Source organism: Nycticebus coucang, chromosome 1 (genome assembly GCF_027406575.1).
Source record: "Nycticebus coucang isolate mNycCou1 chromosome 1, mNycCou1.pri, whole genome shotgun sequence".
In the NCBI taxonomy this organism is placed as follows: domain Eukaryota; kingdom Metazoa; phylum Chordata; class Mammalia; order Primates; family Lorisidae; genus Nycticebus; species Nycticebus coucang.
Genome location: NC_069780.1, coordinates 1006747 through 1012746, shown reverse-complemented (window position 1 = coordinate 1012746; position 6000 = coordinate 1006747). Strand labels below are relative to the sequence as shown.

At 36.9% G+C, this 6000-nt stretch overlaps 1 pseudogene; it reads left to right on the top strand.

Moving 5' to 3' along the window:
* The first annotated feature begins 805 nt into the window (after window positions 1-805).
* The window catches only part of LOC128591040 (UDP-glucuronosyltransferase 2B4-like), a 33429-nt pseudogene continuing 28234 nt past the window's right edge, over window positions 806-6000 (top strand).

Sequence of the window (6000 nt, the reverse complement as noted above, 5' to 3'; positions counted from 1 at the left end):
ATAAAGGCCAAAAATTGAATAAAATCAATGTCCATCAATTGGAGAATGAATAAAAAGTTTATATTATGGAATATATTATCTATATTATGGAATACTAGTTGGCAATAAAAAGGAATAAAGTTTTAACATAAGACTGTGTATGGTCCTTTTTAAACATTCAGGTAAGTGGAAAATGCCAGTCATGAAAGACTACATGTTTATGATTGTATTCATCAAATTGTCTAGAAAAAGCAAATCTATAGACACAAACTTTAGATTCGTGTTGCCTGGGGCAGGGGGAGGAGAAACACAGAGCAGGAGACACCAGCTATAGAGCACAGGACCTCTCTCAGGGAGGCCCAGCTGCTGACAGTAGTGAGGCACAGCTCTGTGAATGTACTAAACACATTGAACTCTACACAGTAATAAGTCACTCACATCATGTATGCAATAAATGTCAATAGAGTTTTACAAAAACATTTTTAAGCAGATATTCAAGAAACACTGACCCAGCTGTGTAGTTACTGCATTTCTAGTTCTGTGTCAAGGGACTGCAGACCCTGAAGTCTCTCACTTGGCTATACTTCTGACACTACATAAAGTGTTTTACATAAGACAGATGACTTACACATGCAAGGTCATCAAAATTAGCTGAATTAAAGGAACATAAAGGAACATTAAACACACTTGAGCAAGTACAAGGTCATCTACCTTTGGTTTGTCCACCTGCCAACTACTGTTCAGATGATGTACTTACTTTTAAGTGTACAAGTTAAATTTTAACGTGATTGGTTTACCTGGGTATGAGGATAAGAAATGTCAGAAAGAAGCAGCAACCAAAAAAGAAGCATGGCACTGACCAAGATGGCTATGAAATGGACTTCATCTCTGCTGCTCCTACAGCTGAGTTGTTGCTTCAGCTCTGGGATGTGTGGAAAGGTGCTGGTGTGGCCCATGGAATACAGCCACTGGATCAACATGAAGACCATCCTGGACAAACTTGTCCAGAGAGGCCAGGAAGTGACTATGCTCACATCTTCAGCTTCCATTCTCATTGATCCCAGCAAAACATTTGATATTAAATTTGAAGTTTATTCTACATGTCTAACTAAAGATGACTTTGAGGGGTTTTGGGTCAAAATGGTCAATGAACAGATATATGATGTTCCAAAGGATTCATTTTGGTCACATTTTTCACGAGTAGAAAAACATGCCTGGAAATATTCTGACTGTGCGCAAAAGCTCTGTGAAGACGTAGTTTTCAACAAGAAACTCATGAAGAAGCTACACGAGACAAAGTTTGATGTTGTTCTTGCAGATGCCATTAGTCTTTGTGGGCAGCTGCTGGTGGAGATACTTAAAACATCCCTGGTGTTCAGTCTGCGCTTCTCTCTTGGATACTCATTAGAGAAGCACGGTGGAGGACTTCCCTTCCCTCCTGACTATGTTCCTGTTATTTTGTCAGAATTAAGTAATCGCATGACATTCATGGAGAGGGTGAAAAATATGATACACATGCTTTACTTTGACTTTTGGTTCCAAATATTTAATATGAAGAAGTGGGATCGGTTTTACAGTGAAGTTCTTGGTGAGTAATGTTTTTACTCATGGATGATAATTCCCACCTTTCTTGGTGCTTTAGAAGGTGAGCTTATATGAATATGAAATCAGACGCGTGTGTCTTTTATAAATGAAAGGAAGAACTGTAAACATAAGATGAAATACCAATCTCACAAATATTATGTAAATATGGGAATAATATAGAATCAGAACTTTGTATCCATCACTTCTATAGACAATCCCTATACACATAAATGTGCAAATTAAAGCATTTAGAGTTTCTTTACACAATCTCGTGTCTACTTTAATATTTATTTTTTAATCTCAAATAAAAGTTGAGACACGTGAAGAAACATCTTGACAAAAGCAGATCTGTGTAATGAGGAGTTACACAATATTTTAGTTCAACTATCACTGAAGTTTTAAAGAAGTTGTTTCTCCTTGTGTAGCTTAGTTTTCTTACTTAGAAATTACAATAGTTTTCCATATAACCAGAAAGATCCCTTCACCTTTAGAGGTGGCCGTATCTCAGAAACAGACATCTAAAATTTGAGTTTCCAATGTGTCTACATCCTTTGCTCAAGGCTAGAGATTATCTGTTTTAAGACCTAAAATCCTTTTGACATGTGAACATCCAAGCTTTCATCTATATTTTATTAGACTATATGTCTACTTTAAGGTCAATGTGAGCCAAATAAGAGGTAGCAAAAATTAGCCATTTCTATAACTTTTGAAAATTTCCTGCTATTTGTAAATGTATTTATTTTTAGAATACTAATATTATTTAAGATCTCTGCCAGAACCAGAAGGAGGAGTAGGTGCAAGGATTTCAACCATATATTCAAAAAACTCTAGATATACTTGGAGAACCAAGATCATGAAACTGGCTTCATAAATTGTAGAAGCTAAATTGAGTACTTATTGGAAAGAAGTTTTTATGATTTGGGTAGGATTCATTGATAGTAGATCTCAAAGAATTATTTATGGTATATTTGTTCCTTTTGCACTTTTAGAAAACAAATAAATGCAAGGGTAATTCCATAGTAGCTCATTTTAATAATCATTGATAATTCTGAATATACTGATGTGACATTAGAGAAACAGCTTTTTTAAAAAATTCTGCTCATACTTTGTTTTTCTTATACATATATATGAGCAACTTATATAGCACAGAGAAATTAGATTACGCCCATATATTAATTTGTGTATATTTTTGTTCAACCCAGACACTATATATAGTTCACTACATTATTCCAACTTCTTTCAGGAAATTTCTTTTATAATCTCATAACAACCCTCTTGCATCATCTACATTTGGTTTCTTTTATCCCTTTCAGGAAGACCGACTACGTTATATGAGATGATGGGGAAAGCTGAGATGTGGCTCATTCGAACCTACTGGGACTTTGAATTTCCTCGCCCGCTCTTACCCAACGTTGAGTTTGTTGGAGGCCTCCACTGCAAACCTGCCAAACCCCTGCCTAAGGTGAACATATTACTATTTCCTTTGTTTTCTTTATTGTAACTATGGAGACTCTTTACCATTATCCTACTTTAAAGGGAACACAATTTCTTATCAAGATAAATGTGTCCCCAAAACAGTGATGGCCAAAATAATGTTTACTTTCATTCTAGCATTTAAACCATTCCTCACTGAGATTCCCGAGTTTTACCTCTGACAACATCAAATGGACAGTTGGCCACATCAGAGCAGGTATTCTCTGCTGTCTGCCTGTTCTAGAGAATCCCTCACTAAAGCTCCCTCGGAAAACTTTTGTGTCAACACAATAATTACTAAGGGAAGCACAGAGAAAATGTAAAGGGCATATGTAATAAAGACAAAGTAAATCTTGTTACTTGTATCAGAAAAGATATTATCCACAAAAGAATTCTTCTAACATGTAAAATCCCTTATGAAGGAGCCTAAGATACTGATATACCCTGTTTCCCCGAAAATAAGACAGTGTCTTATTTTGAGGTGTGCTCCCAAACATGCGCTAGGTCTTATTTTCGGAGGATGTCTTATTTTCGGGGAAGCAGGGTATTTTTTTTTTTTTTTAGATTAATTTCTTTTTTTTTTTTTTTTTTTTTTTTTGTGGTTTTTGGCCGGGGCTGGGTTTGAACCTGCCACCTCCAGCATATGGGACCGGCGCCCTGCTCACTGAGCCACAAGTGCCGCCCTGTCTTTTTTTTTTTTTTTATTGTTGGGGATTCATTGAGGGTACAATAAGCCAGGTTACACTGATTGCAATTGTTAGGTAAAGTCCCTCTTGCAATCATGTCTTGCCTCCATAAAGTGTGACACACACCAAGGCCCCACGCCCCTCCCTCCGTCCCTCTTTCTGCTTCCCCCGCCCATAACCTTAATTGTCATTAATTGTCCTCATATCAAAATAGAGTACATAGGATTCATGCTTCTCCATTCTTGTGATGCTTTACTAAGAATAATGTCTTCCACTTCCATCCAGGTTAATACAAAGGATGTAAAGTCTCCATTTTTTAATGGCTGAATAGTATTCCATAGCATACATATAACACAGCTTGTTAATCCATTCCTGGGTTGGTGGGCATTTAGGCTGTTTCCACATTTTGGCGATTGTAAATTGAGCTGCAATAAACAGTCTAGTACAAGTGTCCTTATGATAAAAGGATTTTTTTCCTTCTGGGTAGATGCCCAGTAATGGGATTGCAGGATCAAATGGGAGGTCTAGCTTGAGTGCTTTGAGGTTTCTCCATACTTCCTTCCAGAAAGGTTGTATTAGTTTGTAGTCCCACCAGCAGTGTAAAAGTGTTCCCTTCTCTCCACATCCACGCCAGCATCTGCAGTTTTGAGATTTTGTGATGTGGGCCATTCTCACTGGGGTTAGATAATATCTCAGAGTTGTTTTGATTTGCATTTCTCTCATTTATAGAGATGATGAACATTTTTTCATGTGTTTGTTAGCCATTCATCTGTTGTCTTTAGAGAAAGTTCTATTCATGTCTCTTGCCCATTGATATATGGGACTGTTGGCTTTTTTCATGTGGATTAATTTGAGTTCTCTTTAGATCCTACTTATCAAGCTTTTGTCTCATTGAAAATATGCATATATCCTTTCCCATCGTGTAGGTTGTCTCTTTGCTTTGGTTATTGTCTCCTTAGCTGTACAGAAGCTTTTCAGTTTAATGAAGTCCCATTTGTTTATTTTTGTTGTTGTTGCAATTGCCATGGCAGTCTTCTTCATGAAGTATTCCCCAGGCCAATATCTTCCAGTGTTTTTCCTATGCTTTCTTTGAGGATTTTTATTGTTTCATGCCCTAAATTTAAGTCCTTTATCCATCTTGAATCAATTTTTGTGAGTGGAGAAAGGTGTGGGTCCAGTTTCAGTCTTTTACATGTAGACATCCAGTTCTCCCAACACCATTTATCGAATAGGGAGTCTTTCCCCCAAGGTATGTTCTTGTTTGGTTTATCGAAGATGAGGTGCTTGTAAGATGTTAGTTTCATTTCTTGGTTTTCAGTTCGATTCCAAGTGTCTATGTCTCTGTTTTTGTGCCAGTACCATGCTGTCTTGAGCACTATGGCTTTGTAGTACAGACTAAAATCTGGTATGCTGATGCCCCCAGCTTTATTTTTATTACTAAGAACTGCCTTAGCTATACGGGTTTTTTTCCAGTTCCATACAAAACGCAGAATCATTTTTTCCAAATCTTGAAAGTACGATGTTGGTATTTTGATAGGAATGGCATTGAATAGGTAGATTACTTTGGGAAGTATAGACATTTTAACAATGTTGATTCTTCCCGTCCATGAGCATGGTATGTTCTTCCATTTGTTAATATCCTCTGCTATTTCCTTTCTGAGGATTTCATAGTTTTCTTTATAGAGGTCCTTCACCTCCTTCATTAGGTATATTCCTAGGTATTTCATTTTCTTTGAAACTATGGTGAAGGGAGTTGTGTCCTTAATTAGCTTCTCATCTTGACTGTTATTGGTGTATACAAAGGCTACTGACTTGTGGACATTGATTTTATATCCTGAAACATTACTGTATTTTTTGATGACTTCTAGGTGTCTTATGGTTGAGTCTTTGGGGTTCTCTAAGTATGAGATCATGTCGTCAGCAAAGAGGGAGAGTTTGACCTCCTCTGCTCCCATTTGCATTCCCTTTATTTCCTTGTCTTGCCTAATTGTATTGGCTAGAACTTCCAGCACTATGTTGAATAGTAAAGGTGACAGAGGACAACCTTGTCTGGTTCCAGTTCTACGAGGAAAAGCTTTCAGTTTTACTCCATTCAGTAAAATATTGGCTGTGGGTTTGTCATAGATAGCTTCAATCAGTTTTAGAAATGTGCCACCTATGCCTATACTCTTCAGTGTTCTAATTAGAAAAGGATGCTGGATTTTATCAAATGCTTTTTCTGCATCTATTGAGAGGATCATATGATCTTTATCTTTGTCTCTGTTAATATGATGGATAA